We start from the raw sequence: 23,791 nt of genomic DNA on the forward strand, positions 1-23,791 counted from the left end.
CAATGAAGCAAACACCAGCTTTCAAACAGGAAATAAAACAATAAAATCAAATTATTTTAAAAACATGAGATCAACGTAAAATCAAGAATGTTTGTCCGAACAGGATACATCTGTGATCATAAAGGAATTGGTTTTGAGAATCTGCTGATACAAAGTCCCAATCCGGTTCTTTTGTACATTCAAAACATGAACAAATGCAAAATTAGCAGGTTTTTCCCTAATTTTATTGCATCAACCTTACTTAATCATTTAACACTTAAACCAGGGGTGTCCAAACTTTTTGCAAAAAGTGTGAGGTGGATTTGGTGAGGTGAAAATGCTTGAAGGACAACCAATAGTTTTAAATTTCTTCAACTCTTTCAATAACATAACATGCAAATGAGCATTTTAAAGCATGAGTTTCATTTTTGCTTAGAAGACAAATGCATACGTCTAAATGCTTTTATCAAAATTTCTGACAATTTGTAAAGTTTTTACACTATTCATTCCTAGTTACCCTATCGTGATTAGCGTCTCTCATCTGCCTCTTGATATTGAACTCCTTGAAAACAGCAATAGTCTCTTGGCATATTAGAAAGACAGTTGTTTCATATTTCACTGAAAAATATGCTCCATTCAACTTGAAAATAATGACCTTTACTGTTAACTTTTCTTTTATTTACAGTTGGAATCATAGAAATGAGCTAAAAAGCATTAAAGAAGGGTCCCACAACAGTGTTGCCACAGGTTTACGACAGCTTAAACTTTAGCCAACCACAAACAAGATTTCTACTCTGTTTTTTATTATTGATCCTTTGAAAGGAGCCCGGGGGGCGTATTTGGCCCATGGGCCAGACTTTGGACATGCCTGACTAAAAAAGTGTATTTCTGTGAATTAGATCAATTGAATAAAAAAAATAGAATAAAAAGCTATCTATCAACTTGTAAAAATAGTCAATAATTACTCATGTGAAAAAGTTTGTTGGCTGTAGCTTTGGTATATTTAGAGCTGTTTAGCATTATGATCACATATGATCGTATCTCCATTAAAAATTCCTAACAATTACAATGACTTTTTTTTTTCAAAATTATTGTTGTAGAATAATATGATGGTGAGTTTTCATGACTTCCTCATATCAATTTGACCAATTATTTGTTTCAGTTATTTTGGAGAGATAACTGATTTTATTTTTTTTTAATCACTTTTTCCTGGAGCAGCTGTCGCTCTGTCTATAGCACAGAGTAATTCTCATTAACAAATAAACAAAAAAATGATACTTTTTTCTTTTAAATGCCTTGGTAGGTCATTGTTTGAGTTAAGAAAAAGAGAAAATAAACACTTGCTGTCCCTTTTAAAGGTTTACCAAGAGTTTTTGCCCACCTCCTGATCTAACTGTCAGGGGTGGGCCATACTGGGAATTTGGGTATCGATCTGATACCAAGTAATTATAGGGCTAGTATTGCATATATTGATACAGATACTTTTTTCTTGAAATGTTTTATTATAGAAACATTTCAGAAATACACTTTTTTTGTTAATTTGATATATAATAAAACACAGGCCTGAGATTTTCTGTAAATGAAAAGGTTTATTAGATAAATAAAGTAATCTGTATTAAACATAAATCCACTATAGATTATGTATATTAATAACAGCATAGCTATAATGATAAGAAAACAGTAACAAGTGCAAAATTAAAAAAGCAAACATTGCAAACATATATTTAAAAAATAGCAGTAGTAAACCATCAGTCAATAGTGAAAAGGTAAAATAACACATAAAAATAAAAGACAATAAATAAAACAACACAACAGCATAATCCTGTCATTGTAAGCAAATATGTGGTTCTGAAATAATTCTTTCTACTCTCCGATGAATCTGGGAGGGGAAGGGCAAGGTGTGCTGATGGGCACAAGTTGGGCTGGCTTTATTGAAATTGGGCTTTTTTTTTGCCCAATCTGGCAACACTGCAGACAGATGGACACTACGCTTGCATGAACTACGTAAGTAAGTTCAAGCTGCTTATTTTAAGTATTGAAGAAAAACTGCAACCAAAGCATCAATGTTTTGATATCATCACTCTAGTATCAATACTTCACCTTGGTATCGATACGCCCAGCACTACTAACTGGATTCTGCTGCGTTTTATACTGAAATAAAATGTTGTTGTCCTTTCATGATACACAATCTTCTAGTGGAGCAATAAGCTTGAAATATATAGTCCTGATCATAATAATGTGATCGGGCCTGATTTCTGATGACGGGACCATCTCAAATAAATACTTTTTACAAATGTTTAAATTCACATTCCTGTACTCTGTTACCCTAAAATATAGCAAAAGTACACAAACTAAATTCTTACAGTGCGAGCTAATTGAAAACAGCTCGGTCAGCTCTAACATGCCTTTAGCCGTGTCATCATTTCAGTGAGTAGTGTGTACCAGTAAATCCAGAGGTCAAACAAAGGCAGATGTGTTAAAAAAAATGCCCTCATAATCAGCCCCCAGTAATTGGGCGGTTTAACACTAGAGCCCATAACCAATTGGGAATATTGTTAAAGGTGTAAACATACAGGTCGTGCCATCATGAAATCACCAAATCTCCACAGCTGAGTAGATTTTATTTGAGCATCTATCTGAAGATAAGCCAGTGTTTACTGGCTCAGTATGTGACCTTCTCGTCCTTGTAATTCTCAGGGGGAATGTTGGTGCCTTGATGGAGGGCTACCTGTTAGTATAAAACACTCATCCCCTGCAACATCAACTTTATAGAGCACCTGTGTGAGCAGGAGTTTTCGACCTCTGAGGTTAAACGATTTTAAATCTTCCCACTGACAAAGGGACATGTGGAGACAAACGCTGAACTCTTCCAAAAGGCGACCACAGTGGTCTACAACTCTTACCCACCCCCTTGAGCCAAGTGCAGAAGTGGCTGATGATTCCACATTAACACAAATGTGCTGCTACATTTTATCAAGGTGAAAACAATGAGTCAGCATCAGTTGATGCTCAATTAGCTCCCTCTCTTTCTTGTTTAAAGATGCTCTTGCAACTATTCCCATTTGCATGCATTTTGCATATCCAAGCTGCTGGAGACTCGCAGCAGCTAATATGTATCTCCTTGCAGTAAAGCACCTTGATTTTTTTGAGGGCAGCAGAAATTCTGCAGAAGCCTTTTTTTTCCCATCAATGTGTTTATATGCTGTTTGGCCCCCTGAGTTCTATCAGGGGGCTTTATCACCTGGAATAAAGTAGATATATGTGTCAAGAATTTGTAATACACATCCCTTTCAACTTTATGCCCATTAAAAGTGCCTGTGCAAGCAGAAATGTGTACACGTCTTTATATCGTAATGAGGACGACAGTGTCACACAAAGATTTTGGGGACATTTGTTGCTGTGGGGACACGTTTTAAGAAGCTATGACAGGCTAGGCTGAAAAAATGGCTATGGGTTGAAAAGTCAGTAGTGATGGTCACGGTTAGTCAGAGAATCTACTAGAGGGTGGAACTGTGTCTCAATAGAAAGTCCTCACAACAATAGGAAGACCAGTGTGTGTGTGTATGTGTGTGTGTTATCGAATGGTACAAATGCTGAGAATGAATGTGTGTGCAAACTGTGAGCTTTTTGCAGACTCTGCTTCTCACAGCATTCTTTGGCTTTTGCTGAAGATGCACTTTCGGCGGAGGGCTGCAGGAGGTCACTGTCTTACAAAACAAACACAATAACAGACCTTAACACACACGCTCACTCACCCGTACACATTTATCCACATGTGAGCTGTTGAAGGTTTTATAACACAGAAGTCAACTGTCGTATGACATTTATTTGGGGTTAGCAGACGTGATTAGCTGGGGTCAGTTTGTGAGGATCTGTGTGGAAAGAATGGACTTTAGCTACAGTGCTTCATTGAGCTGTGTAGCTCAACAGCCAAGAGGGTGACCTAAAGGAGCAAAATCTCCACTATAGATATTTTTGATGAAAACTGTCTAAAACTCGTGTCAAAGTCAAGGCTCGGGAGCTGGATCCAGCCCTCCGGGTAATTATATCCGGTCCAGAAGATCATTTTATTTTATTATTATCTATGGCCCGATGTTTTCTTGCGCTTATCTCAAACTTGTATAATTTTGACAAAATATTTTTATTGAGGGTAAAATATTGAAAGTTATTCTCGGTTTAAATTGATTTATTCTGGAATAAAATTTCTTCCTTTTTATTATTTATAATTATGTTAAAAGTTACGGTTTTAAAGTTTTAAAAATTGGTATTCTGCTACCTTTTTGGACTATTTTGGCATTTAGTAGGATTTCTTTAGGCTATTTTTTAGTTTTTTAACTTGGGCTTTTTTTGTTTGTTTTTAGGCTGTTTTGGAATTAGGCTAATATTTACATGTTAGCTGCCTTGGCTAATTTAAGCTTTTTTTTCAGTTTTTTAGGCTATTTTAAAATTTAGCTATTTTTGTCAGTTACATGCTAGCTGTTTTGGCTTGCCTAAGTTTTTTTAGGCTAATTAGACATTTAGCTAATATTTTACTTGGCTATCACCTTCAGTTTTTTTTTTCAGCTATTAGTTTCAGCGTTTTTAGCTATCAACTTCAGTGTTTTTAGCTATTAACTTCTGCTTTTTTAGCTAACACCTTCAGCATTTTTAGTTATCAATTTCATTTACTTCAGCTATCATCACTAGCATCTTCAGGGCCCAAATTCAACTTACAACATTCACTCTAGCATTATTGCAGGCAATGCCATGTCTAGTTCATAATTATGTTAAAAAAAGTATTGTTTTTATGTTTTAAAAATGTACTCTTAGAGTCTTCAATAAATGATTGTCCTGTTCGGCTCGTGACCTAACATGTGTTTTGGATTTTGGTCCCTTGTGCAACTGAGTTTGACACCCCCAGACTAAAAGATTTGCAAAAAATCAGCAAATCAAGCAAATCTCCTCTTATTTCTGTCTTGTTTTCTTCTGGCGCCTCAATGTCTTCTTTGTATCTTAAACTAAAGCAGCATTATCTTAGGCTGTTTTGTAAACTTTAAATTTCTATTGTCAACATTCCAAGAAAGCAGACAAGAAAAGCAACAGCTTACAATCAAAACACCTTAAAATAGGGTATATAAAAGCAGATGTGCTTTGACTAGTGTGTCAAAGAATTAGCTGCAAAACAGGTCATGAGTGCCCGTGGAGGGTTTCAGAACAGACGGATGGATGGAAACCTTGCTGAATAAAAATGTTTTTCCACTAATTTGTCCAGAGAAAAAATACTCAATACTATCCTCTTTTCATAAAAGCTTGATCCATCACAATATATCTACTTAACGCAGTCACTGACTTGGGATTCATTGAAGGTTGCTACAGTACGATGCATAATATAGAAGTCCCCGGACAAAAGACAAGTCAAGCTTTAAAGCTCACAGATGCAAATGGATTCACGAGAAAGCCACCTCATTGGCTTACCCCGAATCGGTAGACAGAAGAGGAAAGCTGTATTCTGATCATGTAGCACTGGCGTAAAGTTGTTTCTTTTCTTTTTTTTTTTCCTTTTTTGCCACATTTCAACTGACCAAAGTTGCTGCTCTGTGCAGACACACTGGTGGTTAACTGAGAGCTATGGATTATCAACAGACATTTACAGCATAATTCTAGGAAGCAAAACGGGTGAAGATGATGGAGAATGCACAAAGAACAAACAATAGAAAAGGTGATCTTTCTGCAGTTACAGATCCTCAAAATTTGCATTTGCAGTTTTGCTTTAAGACTTTAAGCTGAATGCAGGCATGGAAGTAAAACCCTACTTTTTGCTAAGACAGTATAAACAACACAAACACTATATTCTGCAGGGTAGTGCTGGATTTGACTGGACGGGATTTCCTTTGGGGTTACCACAGTAACATAGCTCAAAAAACAGTAAATGGATGCAGACAGGTAAGATCTAGACATTGCAAGCTTTTGGCACTGTTGTTTCTTTTTTCCCGAATTCAGCATTTCCCATTGTAACTTGAATGTAGACTTTGTTCTAATGCAACACAAAGGAAATTTCTTTTTTTGTTATCTCAACAGAGTTCTCTTTGTGAGACATCTTTAGATTCTATTATCTTACAAGCTTTCCAGGGAATTCACAGGACAGGCTGCGGAGATGCGAGACAGAAAATGAAGCTGCGTCTTTAGTTAATAAACAAACTGTAGATGTCATGGGAAGCAAATTTTAGGATACAGAGGGAACATCAGAGCCCCTGGGAGGTGATGCAAAAGATGATTTTTGAATTTTTAAGGATTTTCCTTTGTGTGTCTACAGCTTCTTTAGTCTAGTGACACAAACAATGCTTATAAGATTATAGATGCTTAGAAGATAATAACATTGAATGATTCTTTCTAATGTTAGAATACATTAGTGAATATAGTGGAAGATCTATTAAATATTCCAATGTAAGATTTAAAAAAAAATCCTTCAATTGTTTAACCCTTTCACATCAGAGTCTAGTCATTCTTTAAATCACCAAAACTTTTCAACCGTTTACACAAAAAAGAATAATTCTGGCTGGTTCTAGCAGCTTTGCGTTGATAACCAACATTTTTAAAGTGATAGAGTGTTTCCACATAAAAGTCAATTATTTAAACCGTTCGGAATTATGTAAATTGAGTTAACAGTCAAAATATTAGGCTACTCAAGGACAGCTTTGTTGTCACCGGTGGCAGAACCATGTTTAATTATACCAGTTCGATTTGGTTATGGACAGGAAATACCATATTTAGTTGAAATACAGCAGAAAGTACGTTTTCAGTGGTCAGCTAAATTATCACTTTTTAAATTTCCTGATTTTATTTCAAACACGTTCAGTAATTAATCCAACATCTTAATGGTGATTATTTTGTCACGTTGCCGTTTTCTTCAGTTCCACCACAGCAATGTGTGAAGGAATGAAGTTTTACGTTGGATGTTCTTTTCTGATGCGTTTGGACTTTACCTGTCAGTGATGAACCCAGAAGGATTTCCCCCTCACGGCGGCAGAGGTCAGCATAAAACATTTATGTGCAGACCAACAAAAATGACACTTCTCCAGATTTAATAATTTTATAGTAGCTTTGCTGAAATAATTTTAAATTCCAGAAAAAAATCACATCTGGCAAATGTGCTAATACCTATTAAATTAATAATTAATCAATAATTATTAATAAACATAACTTAAAGGGGGTGTGGGAACATGTATTTTGGAATGATTTCATGACTTTCCATCAAGTGACAGTTTGCGTTCTCTCCATTTTTTATGATTTCTTTAAAATATATCTAAGGTCTTTTTGGCAAAATTGACTTAAATAAAGATGAATAGCCAACTTTTAGTAACTGGTGTGAGAAAAGCACAATACAGAATGATTTCAAATATTGTGCTTAGCAGGAACACAAGACAAAGATATAGGATTGAGGTGGTAGTATCGTGATGAGCCACATTTGAAAATGTAGTCGATAGGAGCCAAATCCAGGCCTCATGTCCCCGAGTAGAATGTTGGCCTCTGAAGCCTGGAGTGTGATGTCCCTGATTTAGACTTTGGGAAAATTATGGTATCTGGAATATGATGAAACATATATACGTAAGGAGGACCTTTGTGCTTCAAAAACTAACAAACAAAAAAATAATTTTACCTGCACAGAATATGATCATATTTTAGGAATAAAAAGCGCATTTAAACAGTCAATGAGAAATTTGTCGACAATTTGTTAAAGAAAAAGTCACTGATAGTTTATGCAGAAACAACTGATAAACCTACTGGAGAACTTTTACAGAACTTGACAAAAACACCACACACACATCACCACCAATACCACAATAATTTTCCTCCTTTCTTGGTAAATATAAGTCATTTTGTTTTGATTTGCACTGAGTTTCACTTCTGACATCTGCAGCCTGTAAACGCAGATTGTCTAGTTTATGCTGCTACAAGAACATGAGTATCAACAGCAGAGACTTAAGGAGCAACAACTGGGCTTTACTGTCTATCAGGGTGAGAAAAGAAGAGCCCTCGATAAGAAGGAGATCATTGATGCTTTTTGTCATGTATCAGAACAGACACATTGTTCTGCTGTGCAACCCACTTGTTTGTAAACTGTCCTTCACTTTAGGAAGATGTCTGAGTGGGTTTTGGGGGGTGAAAATGGGATTTGGAATTTGACAACTTTTACAGTTGAGAAGGCAAGTTCAGTGGCCTAGTGGAGGAGTGTCCGCCCAGAGACGTGGGTTCAAAGCCATGATTGAGTCATACCAAAAATCCTAATAGTGAGACCTCTATGCCAGACAGTCAGGGTTACATGATTGGATTTGAACAGAATTTGGACTGTGATTGTAAATTTCACACAGATCGTGAGACAACTTTAACAAGTAATGTTGTGGCTGACTTTTTACAGTCTCTTTGGCACCTGGTGAGAAAAGTAAAACACAAAACAGTCATTTCAAAACTACATAAACATGAAAAACATGAATACTAAATGTTTTAAGCTTTTTTTTTAATGAATACATAAAAACTAAAGTGTGTTATTCTTTCATTTTATTGCTACTTGGTCTTTTGCCTCTAACTTAAAATGTGGCTATTTTTTATTTTTAATACTTTTAAAATTAAGTAAAAAATCTTGAAATTTACTAATATAAATCAAACTGACCTTCCGGTAAGGAAAACTGTTCCTTTTATAATAAATAAATAAATAAATAAAGAACACTTTCACCACATTTCAAACACATAAAGCATTTTGTTATATCCAAAATAGTGTCCTCCAGATTTTTAAATTCATTTTCTTTTGTATTTATTTATTTATTTTTGTAATTCCACTTTACCGTTTACTTTTACGCCGTCATAATTTGTCAAGGTGGGCGGAGTTAAGTGCAGCCAATATGCCTCCTCACTTTTTGTTTAATTTCTTCTGCTCAGGGTCTTATGGGTAATGACATAGTTGATCTATTCACTGTATACACATCTATATGTAAAACAAAGGATCTGACCAAGACAAACTGAAAACCACCCACTTTAACAGGCTATGGGTTTATTGATAAAAACCAGACAATGTGGATAATTGAAACTTGGTGTGACTGACAATATGACAGGATAGAATACAAAACTCAACACCAACAGGGCAGAAACAAATCAAGTGAAACTAAACCAGAAAAAAACGAGTAAATCTAATACCAGGAACATATCAAGACATCAGCAGAATGTTTTTTTTTTTAAATTTACTATAAACCACTTTATTATACTTTAATCGCATCTCCCAGTCTAACCAAAAACAATCCTGAGTAAAGAAACATTTGCCTTGAGCCTGTGTTTTTTGGTAATACAGACAATCTTTTTTGTTGGGTATTTATTTATTTATGCTCAAAAATAATGATAGGCAGAAGATTTGTATTTATTGAAAAAAAATCATTGCTGCACTTAAAAAAAAAGGCAAATCCAGTGTCACATTGAGTTTTGTTTGTAAAAAAGTCCTTTATAGGACTGAACAAAAAGAACAACATTTTTGTTTCTACCACAAAAAATAAAATGCATCCACTGCTGCCTGGTATAAATATAATTTGGTAATAGGAAACAATTCTGCTGGCCATTACAGCTGCAAACACAATTCTTGAGTATTCCTGACATGTCCAAAATCCTGCTTCATAGATCTAGATCGTAATCAAATAGACTTTATTTATAAAGTGCTTTAACACAGCCAGACTGTACATTAAAACACCAAGAACACTAATAGATAAAATATTAGCATAAAACAACTAAAAGCCAAGACAGTAAAAACTGATTTAAAACAAAGTAAAAACAGAGCAGATGATTGTTATGAAAATTAGTTGATTTATCTGATTTAAAAAAAAGCCCAAGAAATTATGATGTTACTCTTTAACAGCACAAGAAATAGAAACTTCATCAGCTGATTGCTGAGAGAACCAACTCAACCAAGTGCTGCACTGCCCTCTATGGCCTGCTTAGATTCAAAGTCCAAGTCCAACTTTAACATGTATGGCAAATTTTAATTTTTAACCTAAGCTGTGCTTTTTGAAAATTTCACACTTAGATTTCCTTCGGAATATAAATTATGCTGTTGTGTTTTTTTCATAAATTTATCATCATATGTTTTATATAAAAAACAAACCAAAAAAAAATCCCCATAAAATGCTACAAAGCTGAAAGATCTCCCAAAGCTCACATATCAAGTGCTTCAACTCCGCATATTCTTGGTGATTTTCATTCATATTCCATAACAATAAAAGTGTGTTTCATTCTTTGCCTCAAGCGAAGGCCCAGCATTGAGGTTTACAATGAGCGGAACTGCAGTGGTGGCATTTCTTCAGTTCTCAGCATTCTTCTGGCTCTCCTTCAGCCCATCAGCCTCTGGGGAAGTCTGCAGATAAGAGCTGAATATCTTCAGATTCCACTTTGCATATATGCTTAATAGCAAGAAAACCATTAGCATCATTAATTAAAGCAGTAATTTAGGCCTAGATGCAATCAACAGGCAAACTGCTTTCATACTGGAGTAACGCCACAGAAACATCGTAATTAGCCGGGCTTTGATTGGATGGGAGACAGGTTTTAGAGGATGTGTGCCTGTGTTTATTTATGTGTGCAAATCAGAGGCGAACTGTGCATTTTGCACCTAGGCATTCAGTGACATCATTATATGACCAGAGTTACCATTGGTGCAATAAAACAATAATGATTTTTATCGCAATATAACTTTTTCTTCATAGGAAATTAGTCTATCGTGACAGACTTTTATTTTGAAGGACCAGAAAAAAAACACTTGCTTGTTGTGATTGTTTTCTACTTTTTAGCGAGTACCCCCCACATGCTGAGTAAATGCTTGCATCTATTTAGTTATGTCTATGAGCTCTTCGTTTGGTGAGTTTATTTTGTCCTCTCTTCCTTCACCGTCTTTCTGCACGCGAGGTAAACACACACGAGAGGTAACACAACACGCCACCTCCACGGTCACTTTTAACTGAATCCAGTCAGAAATAGAGGATAAAGCTGCTTCACGTAAAGCAGCAACAGACAGATTAATAAGCTGCGCTGTTCTTAGACGCTAATGCTATGGCGATAATCATGCTAATGCTAACGAGCTGCGCCGTGCGTCACCTATTTGTAAACTTAAACTGGTATATTGTCGGACAGTATTTTCACGGACCAGCCTTTAATACATGTTGGATAAATACAAGATTAATTCATCCGGCATTAATAAAAACTGTGTTTTCTAAATAATAGTAGAACTGAATAAATAAATAAAATAGAATACAATTTTGGCCGGTGTGGAGGTATTGAAGTGATTCAAAATAGGACAAAAAAACAAAAAAAACAAAACACACACAGTTATGTGCACTGCAAAATGTGCAGAAGGCACGTTCCTTCTAAAACTGGAAATACCATCAGCCATTCTCACCTGAAGCAGTGACACTGAGCATCCATCTGAGACTGAAATAAACAATAAATCTTCAGCAAAAATAATAAATTTAATTCCTGCACAGCAGCAAGAGTCTAAGCTACAAAAATACATTTTGAGAATTTGCCTTTAGTTCGTAGCTTATTCAAAGGATCTTGACAAATGTCAATTTATGTTAGTTCTGTAAAACTTGAAAACATTGGGATTTATTTGAGGAATTAATACTTTGTTTTTAAATGAAATGATCACACAGTTTAGTGTTATATTTTATGTGTTCACTTTTGAAACTTGAAACCTTTTACTTTCACTTTTAGATTATTTTAGTTTAGTTTTAATTTTTGTAATTTAGTCTACTAAGAAATTTTAGGCTATTTTGGAGTTTAGCTAGTAATTAAGCAACAACTTTTTTTGTTTTGTTTTTTGCCTAATTTGGCCTCTACTGAGTTTTTTTTATGCTAATTTGCAGTTTAGCTAAAAATTTAGCGATAAGCTAAAATTTTTGGGTAATTTGTTATCTATTGAGATTTTTTAGGCTAATTTAGAGTTTAGCTTCTATTTTAGCAACAGGCTAACATTTTTGAGTAATTTCGTTTAATGAGGAATTTCAGGCTATTTTGGAGTTTAGCTAGTAATCAAGCAATGAGCTAGCTTTTTGGCTAATTCAGCATCTACCTACTAAAAGGTAAAAATGAAAGAAAAAAAACTCACATTTTGAGAGATGCTAGTTTCTTTTTATATTTTTGCTTTTGATCTTGCAAAAAAATAGGAATAAATCATATTTATTATTTAAAAAAACAGTAATGAATTATCCAAATTTCTTAAAGGCTAAAGTAAATCTATGTGGCTCCTTCTAGGTTTTGATCAGTAGAAAACTAGTCCAAATGGCTCTTTTACTGTTAAAGGTGGCCAACCCCTGGTTTAGTGTCATAGGAAATACATATTTAAATCTAAATAACCTGCTGATGGCTTCACATTTCTCTTATGAAATTTAACGAATCGTTATTTGATTTATACTGTGATATGTATCGTTATCGCACAATATGAAAAAAACCTACATCGTGACATAAAAAATTCCGTCGCTTTAAAGACAAGTGAAGACACATTCATACATTGAACATGTGTGTTCAATGACTTTTGACATGGCTTCTGAAGGTGTTAAACACTGGCCTGAGGAGATCAAATATTTTCTTGGACTCCCCTCTGAAAGGTGATATTGTCCTGTGTTATCATCTATGTCCTGTAAGCGTTTCTCACTCTCCTTAATTCCCCCTAAACTCTAGACTCTAACCTTTCTATCTGTCTGAGACCTCTGGGACAGTGCCCTGCATTCTTTTTCATTAAAGTGCTATGATAGCAATATAGCTGTGAGGGGCTACGAAATGTTTTGCTTTTTTCACCAGCATCAAAAATCGTTAGGAGTGCAAGAAGGTCACTCTGGCTTGTATCTGGTGTTTAATGGCTCCTTAAAGCTAGGCCCCGGGGATGAGTGTGCATGTACGAGCAAACACACACAAACACACTTGCAAAAAATGAAAAAAAAGAAATAAATCAGGTGGGTGTTTAAAACTGAGTAAAGACCTTGTTCTTATCTCCCCTCTCTCTTTTTTTGTTACTTTATTTCTTCACTCACTCATTGTTCTGTCCTATCTCACTATATAAAGGTAACCTTCAATGTTCCAGAAGACTATTGGTAGAACGTCAGCATTATTTTGTGATTTTAACTGATCCTTGGCCTTTGGTGTGTAATTGAGTCTGTACTTATGGAAATACCTTGTTTTCTTTGTGTCTACAGTTGTTAAAAAAACATAATAGGGTGTTAAGACACAATAATCTGGTCCTCACAAAATTAAAAAGTGTATTTATTGAAGTTAATTATCATATTTTAAGTCAAATCAACCTACCCTATGACAGTATTTGATTGTTTTTAATGTTGGTGCAATAATTTAAAAGTTTTAAAATCCATGTTTCTGAGTCTCAGTTGAAGTCTGGGATTTGCCATGTCACATTTCTCATTTCTATCATTTTTGGTTTTGAACCAGCGTATCTTTAGTTTTTAGGAGTGTTTTCCTAACTCATATGTGGACTTTATTTGTATGTCAAACTGACACAACAGGTCATAAGCTCCTTTGGTTAAAATGACTTAGTTTTGATGGATGATGTTGATAATAAGTTAAGAAAAGCAAAACTAATTTTAAAGAAAAAGTGTCTTGTTTAAATGCAAAAGAAAAATAATAGAAAGCACGACCCTGGAAACCCTCGCAGATGTTTTGAGTTAATTTGCTAATTAGAGTGTGACACCATGAGTTTTTTTCATCGAGTTTTTTTTTAATTTTTCACATTTTCTGAGTTTTTTTATTTGACAAAAGTATTGGTGTTGTCATGATATTCTTTATTTAGGTTCATTTCCTAAACATACCTTTTTTGTTCAATGTTTCATAACGCTTGTGTTGTCTCTTGGTTGAAAAATTACCCACTACCATGTTTAGTTGTGGAAACGTACACCTCAATCACTCCTGTTCCAACTTTAAATTTCATGACTTTTCCTAAAGTGACTCCATCATTAGTAGATTTGTAGTTTGTATTTGTTTATGTATGTGTGGGTTGTATACCACTAGTGTTCTTCACTTGTTTTAGTAGAAATGATTGTCTTAGAAGTCTTAAACACACACGCCCATCCACACACACACACCTACACTTGCACAGCTACCAACTTACACACACACACAACTATATACCTAGATTTACACACCTACATACCTAGACACACCTACACACATAATACTACTCACACGCACACAAGAAACTCCAGATTTCTGACAGTTTTTTTTTCAATTTCAATTCAATTGATTCAGAAGTACTTTACATTTATATAATAGTAATAATAAACATTTAGTATTTAAAAAAAAAAAAAAAAAACAGTTATGAAATTTGAGTTGGGTTAAATAAAGTGTAATAGAGTTCACTGAGAACAGACAAAAACATAATAAAATAAAAAACAATTAAGTTTGATTGATAACTTAGAAATATATTTTGTCATGAACAAAATAGTTTTAAATATAAAAGTTAATGAAGTTTCTTTATTTTTGGGGCTTTGGTAGAGTGAGTATTTTTTACATGTGGACGTGAGGGGTAAACAGAATGTAATGATCACATAATGAGAATTTGTACTTCAACATGGAGTCTAAAGCTTGTAGAGTCTGACATGTAGATTTTGGGGTTATATACATTTTTTTTATAATTTCCATGGTTTTGACTTTGTATGACCTTTAATTGACATCTATTTATGAGAGTGATAGCAAATGTATGATTTTCATGATTTAAAAAAATGCTTTATAACCAACCTATTATTGACAGTTATATTTTTTACATTACATAGGTATTTGATACAGTGTAAGAAGTTAATTTTTAAAGTATTTTGGAATGCTTAAGGTGATTAATCAGGCTTTCAGGTACTAAAAGGTAGCAAAAAAAAGTATATGGAAAAAAGTGAAAGCTGGGGTGTCTTGGTTTGTTCTGCATTGTTTCTACAACAGTAGTAAGTGTCAAATTTGTAACATTAATGAAAACCAAGTTGTAATTCAAAGTAAAGTAAAGCATTATCCTCACTTGTTGTAATAGTTGCCACTCATTGCGCCACTCAGTCCCTAATCTGAAATGGTTTGAGGTTATTTTCAGATCGATCATATTCCTGCAGAACCTTTTTACAGAAAATGATAAATTGTGTACATACAATATGTGCTTTATTTTTAAATGACTTTTTAACTGTCAGGTAGAACTGCCTGTATTGCTGTCAGGCACAATTCCAAAGGTAATGTACCAACACACTTGTAGTCCAACTTTGACCTCTGGCAAAAGGGCACTTTTTACTTGTTTAGCACCCTGCTGATTCTTTTTAGTATGCTAGTAGAGTTTGTGTGCAGTTTAATTAAGCATATTGAGTTTGCATCAGCAGTGGGCTGATGTATATCAAGCTGGATACGCACACACTCACACAAATGTGCACTTATAGTCACACACACACACACATTCCCTTGCTGCTGAGTTACTTCTATCCATCCCAGCTGACAGCTTGTTAATTGCCCGGGGGTTAACTGGAAGTGGTTGTGTAATTGCATCGGAATCTCCATTTACCCCGGCCTTTATTTATTTACCCAGCTGTAGATTTTAAAACTGCATTAAGCATCTGAGTGAGTTGGGACAAAGTGGGCATCAGTAGTTTTGGCTTCGGTTCAGATTCGATCCCAGAAAACCTGCAGACATTTCAGCTACATCTCGCATGAAAACTGTTGCTGAACTGTAATTACATGAAATGTTTGAGTGGCCTATTGAGGACGTATTTTATAATCATTGATTGAAAAATAATTCAAATGTTTTTCTGAAAAGATCTTAAAGATCTTTTGTTCTTGAACTGCTAGAACACATCAGAAATTATAAAACAGAGATAAATAATCCCACGAATCGCAGTTTTAGTGTCAATGTTTAACAGCTATTTTAAAATCTACTAAATGTTGCATCTCATGAGACCTTGATGCTTGAATGCATGGCCTTTTATGACTGCACCAACCTTTTTTTATTCCTCCATGGCTTTTTTTTTCTTCTTTCAGTTATGACCTCAGGGAAACAGCAAAGCAAGAAGACCTTGATAATCAAATTTATCCTACAGGGAAGCAACTTAAAAGCTCTGCTAGAGACTAGCAGTTAGTTCAAGGCTTTGATAAAGGAAAAGGTCTAGACACTCAAATACCTACTGTATGAAACACACTTTAGAAAAATGCCATCCCCTTGATTCATCTGACCACGGCAGCTCAGAAAAATGATTTGATTAATTGAAAATTGTGGGATCTGTTTAAGTGACTTCCATTTTTTTTTGACAGTGATGGGTTTCTTTGTGTCTTTGTGCACGTGTGCAGCTTCATGTGTTTGCTCACAGAGAACACCAGAATGACATAGGGTGAAGAGAGTTGGGAAATGGGATATATTCCCAGAAGCAATCCACATCTACAGCCTGATGCCTCTTGGCTCTTATCTGTCCAGCTGCCTACTGCCCTGTCTGCATACACAGAAGCGCGTGCACACACTCACTCTCTGACTCACTCACTCCTCTGAGCCCATCCATCCATCTCCTTGACATGATTGTTCCTCTCTTGTTACTTTATGTTCTAATCCATCAGCTCTGAGTAAAAACGGCAATTACATCTAGCTATTGATGCACCCAACAGACAGAGGCAGAATTACGGCATGGTGCATTACTGCAAATTGCTATTAAAGTTCCTTTTTTCTACTAAAGCAAAGTGAGCAAGTAAGGAGTAATGGAGACTCATAATAAGACAGATCATTAGAATAGATCTAGTCATCTCTTGGATTTTAATTGCAGTCTACACCCATTCCATACATGATCGCATGTTAGTGTTTGACTTGTGGTTTCCCCTTTCTGCCCACTTCAAAATAGGAGCCCTCGCCATGTTAAACTCTGCTTTATCACCTTTTTCTTAACATTCCAACCACAAATGTTCTCTTGGTGCTTCATCAATGTTTGTTGGAGTCCGACATAACTGATCCTTTTTGATGGTCGACCAACTTCCCTTTTGTAGATGTCTTTTAGGGGTGTAACAATTAATCGACTTAATCGATAACCATGTTCTTTGGAGTACACAGTGGGGGGGGGAGTATGATGCAGTTAGCCACCAATTGTGCAAGTTTTCTCACTTAGAAAAGGAGAGAGGTCTGTAATTTTCATTATATGTATACCTCAACTAAGGCAGACAAAATGGAAAAAAAATAACATTCAGAAAATCCCATTGTCTGATTTTAAATAATTTATATACAAATTATACCAGAAAATTAGTACAGTATTTGGTCACCTAAAATCAAGTATAACTTCTCCTGTAAGAGGATCCTCTGTCCTCCACTCGTTATCTGTATTAATGACACCTGTTTGAACTCGTTATCTATATAAAAGACACCTGTCCACAACCTCAAACAGTCATACTCCAAACTCCACGATGCCCAAGACCAATGAGCTGTCCAAGGACACCAGAAACAAAACTGTTGATCTGCACCAGCCTGGGAAGACTGGATCTGCAATAGGTAAGCAGCTTGGTCTGCTTACAGCATTAGAAATCAACAGTGGGAGCAATTATTAGGAAATTGAGGACAAACAATACCACTGATAATCTCACTCTATCTGGGGCTTCCCGCAAGATCTCACCATGCGGGGTCAAAATGATCACAAGAACAGTGAGCAAAAATCCCAGAACCACACTGGGGACCTACTGTACGACCTGCAGAGAGCTGCCAGGGACTCAAATCCTGCAGTGCCAGATGTGTCCCCCTGCTAAAGCCAGTGCATGTGCAGACCAGTCTAAAGTTTACTTGAGAGCATTTGGATGATCCAGAAGAGGATTGGGAGAATGTCCGATGGTCAGAGGAAACAAAAATAGAACTTTTTGGTTAGAACTCTAAATACTTTTTTGTCCCACTATGTCACATTATTTTTGGAGTGTAATCAGGAGTGCGACTTATACTTAGGAGTGACTTATATGTGACTTTTTCAAAACACAAAGAGACTCATATAATCATCATTCTTCCACTAACAACAAGTTGACTTTCAGCTGTGAAACTAAAAACATACATTGTAAATGAGATATTCAGTCAAGGCTTCCATGAGGCTAAAAACTTTAGTTTTTCCTACATTTCAAAATGAAATAAACAAATTATATAATCAATGGAAAGTATAATTTAGATGTTAAAAGCTTTAACAATGTAATACTATAGCAAAAATGTACCATCACAGCTGACAACATACATGTGATGGCAGCAAAAATGATCAAGCCTCCATTACAGTCCAATGTGTGGAGACGCTGAATTTTGCAAAACAGTATGGTGTAATGTTCTATTAAAATGTGGATTGTTTGTTTGTACAAATATTTAATTTATACTTGATTATCTTGCAAGAAATCTAGAAAACTTCACCTGCACTGATCAGCATTTTATCTCTGAATCACACTTGTTGAACTTTTAGCTAAAGATGTCCTGGATTGATTTTAGGTCCGTGAATTGGATCGTTCAAAATGAACCAATATCGACTATGAATTGAATTGTCAACCACAAATTATGAAAAGTTTAAAAGTGAATTGTTACACCCCTAATGTCTTGTCGTCATGAGAAATCAGACTGACACATAATGGTTGAGAAACGGTCAAAAACTGTTGCTTGTAGTAAGCAAATAAAATGAGAAAAAGTTTGCACAAATGTATAGTATATACTGTATGAATCTGCATGGAGGTTGAAAGGCTCTGTGCTAAAAAGGCTAATGAGGATGGATGGAAGAAAAGGTGAGGTGATGAGTGGTGTCCTGTGAGCTAGTGCCTGACAAAATGGATGGCGTGTGGGTAGGTGGAGCCGTCCTTGGTGCGGTACTGATTGTGTATGAGCTTGGTGCTCAGCAGGACAGATGGTGCTCGTGGGCAGATGAGTGAATAATGATATTTTGCCACAGTGCAGTAATTACTTGCTTCTGTGCCCTCTGTGGTCTGCATGCATGCATGAGTATAGATTCCAGCAAATTTGTCCATTCATTTGTCAATTCTCAAACGTACAGTAAAGATTCAAATTTAGATACTTAAAAGGATATGAACTCTTGGAAACACTGTTTTTTCATTTTCCCACTGATTAAGGGATACATTTGTCAAGGATTTTCATTTTAGATAGGAACAGAAAATAGGAAAAAACATTTTAAATCATGCCAAATCTCTGCTGGAGATTAAACCTAACAAATGTTTTTGTTGTTATCATTTGGTTGTTAATTTCTTAGATTAATAAAAAGTCAATTATTGTGAAAGCATCTATTCAGGCTTTGGTTTTCAGTGTTGATGGTTTTTAATCCAGCTAAACTCTTTTGAGGCCACAAAGACCTTGTCCAAGCCTGCATCGGACGCACAATTAACACACAATTTTGCTCAATTTTAATTTTCAGCTGTTTGTCTCTCAGTCATCTGAAAATAATAATAATAAATTAAAGCAGAAATTTTACCAAATTAAACTCTATTGCTAACTTGATGAAATTCTGTTAGTGCTTCACTCAAGATGGGTTGCTATTGCGTCATTTGGCCACTAGATGCTCCCGCTCTTTCTTCGACTGAAGCCTCAAAGCTTTGAATCCTTTCTGATCAAAGTGTGTACAGTTAAAAGCGTCAGAGCTCTGACATTTTGTCAATATTCCAAATTATTAATCCTGTATATTTGTTGTTCCATATTGCTGTTTTTTCTTCCTTTTCGTTTTCTTTAACATCATTTCCAGTAGACCTTTTACGTCACAAATGTTCTGGCATTCTGGTAAATAGGATTGGAAAAAGGTGCAAAAAACATGTATTGTTACATCAGGGTATTTTAATGTTATTTATGAAGTAAATAATTTTGCCATTTCATGCTTGGTGGCATCCTCTGTGTGTTATCTTTAAGCCCGTGATGTGGAAAAATGTTAGAAAACTTTCTCTGATAGCAAGAACAAGAACTTTTGTCCAAAAAAAAAAGTGGTTAATGTTTCTTTGTCCAGTCATTCTTGTGTCTTTTTAACCCTTTTTACCCCCAAACCAATTGTTGTTTTTGCATTTGGGTGGAAGATTCATAAAAATGATACCACAAAACCCTATTTATGAAAAACGTTAGGAGGTGCTGTGGAGTAATGAGGATTCAGTCAGCACAAGACAAGGGAATGTTCAATGGTGTCATGAAAAGGGCAGTAGTCCAAGCTCCAAATTTTATGAGCTATACAAACATTTTCAATGTGTTTAATGAGATGTTGCATTGAACAAGAGAATTGATTTGTCTACACTCATCTAAACTAATACCAGCACTGTGAATACCACGGTTACAGTGAATGTGTTATCAAAGCTACCAGGTTTTTGTTCTTCAGAACTCATTCCATCTACCAGAAATCAGTTTATGTTTTAAATTAATTCATAGTATTTAACATAGACAGAGGACTCTGCAGCCAGAGAGACACTTTGAACTGGACCCACCTCACATGTGCAACTGAAAATGGCCAAAGAAACCATATCTAGTCTGATTTTATCCACATGCTGCATCAATGTAGGACCTTTAACATTTTAAAAAGTCTAGAGGAAAACTCCTCCTGGGTTTTCCAGGGTTAAAATTTGTGTTACCATAACTTACTCATGTAATAAACCTCCCACTGCAGTCTGGGACAATTCCAAGGGCCTTGAAAACTGCTGTCATCGACCCTCTTCTGAAGAAAAGCAATCTAGATATAAAAAAAAAAGGAAAAACCTGTTGATTTAAATTTTTTTTTGCATAGTCCTTGAAAAAGTTCAACAGCTTATTGACTGTATCCAGCTAAACAATTGTTTTGATCATCTTCACTCTGGTTTTAGGTCCCATCATAGCACAGATTGCTATCATCTAGTCTAATTACACGTGGAAATTAAATCTCTGCCTCAGTGTCGATGGATCCAAGCGCTTGTACCTCTGCACTACAGAGAATTGGACGGGCATCTTTAGCGTTGCCCTTCAATATTTGAAGTCCATTCTTGAAGAAAAAACATATTTTGTTGGAAATGATGACGATGAACGAGGTAAAATGGGTCTTGACCTGTGGGGTCCCCCAGGGGTCCATCTTCGAACCCATTTTGTTTAACCTTCACATCCTTCCTTTTAACCATCTAATAGCAATGGTGTTTTTTTACCAGAATGAAGCAGATTACATTCAGAATTTTCCCCCTTAAATTGGTAAAAGTTAAATCCGTCAATTTTTCTCCATCTAAAAGCATTTAGTCCCATGAAACAAAGACAATGTACGCTGGGTAAAAAAATCTAAACATAATCATGAACTTTAACAGTCATATTAAATGTACAAAGTCATCAGCATTGCGGATGCCTCCTGGATGCTTCTCTGGGGAGCTAATCCGGGCATATATCCCACTGGGTGGAGTTCCAGAGGAAGATCCAGGACACGCTGGAGAGACTACGTCTCTTGGCTGGCCTGGGAGAGCCTTGGGATTCTCCCGGAGGAGCTGCGGGAAATGGCTGGGGAGAGGAAAGTCTGGGCATTTCTGCTTAGACTGCTGACCCCATAATCTGCCCAGAGACGAGCGGCAGAAAACTGATGGATGGATGTACGGATGAATGATGTTAGACAAGCTTTTGCCCCAGTAATGTTCAAGTTAAGAATAAAAACTATTTTTTTTTACTAATTGTATGACATTTCAAAGTAGTTTTTTTTTGCATCTTTTTTTTTTATTCAGATCCGTTTTTTCATGATTTATGATTTCAAAGTGTTTATTTTGATATAGTCTATACTATAATTTATGTTTCTATGTTTTTAATCTGTCTTATTTCAGTAAATCACTATGAATTGACTTGTGCATGAATTGTACTGTACAAATAAATTTGCTTTAGTGTTTTCTTACAATTTTTCTATGAAAATGAGCTTCTCTGAGATTATTTCATTTCATTTTAAATAATCAATTAGAAAATTCGAAGCATGTGGTGAGAAAATTGAAAGCTCCCCCACGTCGTTGGTGTGAATTGACAATACGTTATGAATCAAAGCTGAGTTAATGAAACAGCATCTGAATTGAAAACCAGAGCAGTGAGAATAGACGTGAAATGGAAAAATGATGAATTATCATGTGATTTGACTGCTTTAAAACCAATCTGATTAAAAATAGTCACAAATTGATAAAAGCAGACATGTTTCGTGATAGTCCCTGTCTCACATTCTTCATTCTTTATTAGCGAGACAAAAAAACCTCATTCATCACTTTTAAGGAAATAAGCCCAAAGGATATCAGTTATAGAAATAACTGTAGAAAAGGAACAAAATGCAAATGAGATGACAGAAAAAAATCATCACTGATCTAGAACATGTTGAAAAATGGCTTTTCTTCAACGTTGCCTTGATTATGTTAATCAAGTCTGCTTTAAATTAATAGAGTAATGATAATTTATCAGGGTTTTTCCATTTAAAATTCATTTTTACTTTTTTTGAAAGAAACATTTTTTTGCAATGTCTCACTTCATGAAGAATGACCGGTAACATCATCTGTTTAGACACTAAAAAACTAAAAACTTTTACAATTAGCATCATTTTTCAACTTATTTTTCATAAAAAAAACGAATATCCAAGTTTCTATACTTCTTTTTTAAAGCCACGATGCATTAGTTTAATAAAGTGATTTACTAAAAGCTCAACACCTCTGGGTGCCTGCATCTACTGATGCTCAACCGCTTTTTTCTGCACAATTTGGGCCAACTTTCTCCTCTCTGTTTTCCCCTCCACTGTTTTCACACTCACATCCAACCCAAATCTTTCTATTTAAATCTAATCAGTGTAATGCTTGTCATTGATGCTGCCCTATCCTGCACTGTGGGGTCCTCTGCTGCTGCTCCTGCCTCAGGCGCTCTGCATTTTTACATGGAAAAATAGTTCACAGGATAGAGCTCTGACATCGAGCCTAAAAAAGTTAAAAAGTGATCTACAATTATCATTTTGACAAAAGGGCTCCTGACTGAAGTATTTGAGTGGAAACCTTTCTTGTTTGATTACATAACAAAGCTACAAAGAGAAGATGTTCAAGAATAAAAGCTATCGTGAGCACATGCTACCCTATTTTTCAGTTATGTGATAAATAAATAATGTGTGCAGGTTAACACAGCAAACACCAGCCTTGCAGCAGAAGTTTTTAATAGTCTGGTGCAGCCTAAAAATAAAACCAAATCAGAAAAAGGAAAATATGACCCAAATTGGAACAAACTAAGAACCCGAAACATCCATGACATACGAGGAATCAAGGTGATCAGAAGCAAATCTAAACTATTAGAACCACTTCACCAGAACTCTACCAAAGATGGCTCTAAAGATGCACTCCAATACTGTTTTGATCTATATTAAAAAGTGTTTCCTAGTGCTCTTTTAATTATAAATATGCTGTTCTAAGGCAAATGTTAAAAAAAGTGTAATTTTCTAGGACATAGTTTCTGCAGAGTGGCAGTAATTCATTAGAAATTCCCCTTTGAGTTGTAGCCGAGACAGTTAGCATGGAGCAACCCCACCCACATTGTTTAAAGTTCTCCTATTTTTCTTTTCAAACATTCCCAATGGGGTTTTAATTATGATTGCAAAGTTTTTTAACCCAAATCTCACAGCCTAAATGTCTTAAAAAGCCATTTTTCATGTTGATATGAAGGCTCTGTTTTTAAATTTCCTCTGGGTGGGCGTGGTTTTTTGAGCTGAACTGACCTCCCCGTCTGCATAAAAAATGCTAGTGCTGAAGTTGTAGGGTCCAGATGACCCCACTTTTAATGTAAACACCTAGGATAGCACAGATTATGGTTACAGTGTAGGGTTAAACCACCCAGTATGGCTATTTTTACAGCTCCACACTC

At 35.5% G+C, this 23,791-nt stretch overlaps 1 long non-coding RNA gene across 2 annotated transcripts in view; it reads right to left on the reverse strand.

Moving 5' to 3' along the window:
* Positions 1-23,791, reverse strand: part of LOC118599218 — a 118,099-nt gene that overhangs the window by 1,318 nt on the left and 92,990 nt on the right. The window lies entirely within an intron of this gene.

The sequence above is a fragment of the Oryzias melastigma genome, linkage group LG10 (genome assembly GCF_002922805.2).
Source record: "Oryzias melastigma strain HK-1 linkage group LG10, ASM292280v2, whole genome shotgun sequence".
NCBI classification, from domain to species: domain Eukaryota; kingdom Metazoa; phylum Chordata; class Actinopteri; order Beloniformes; family Adrianichthyidae; genus Oryzias; species Oryzias melastigma.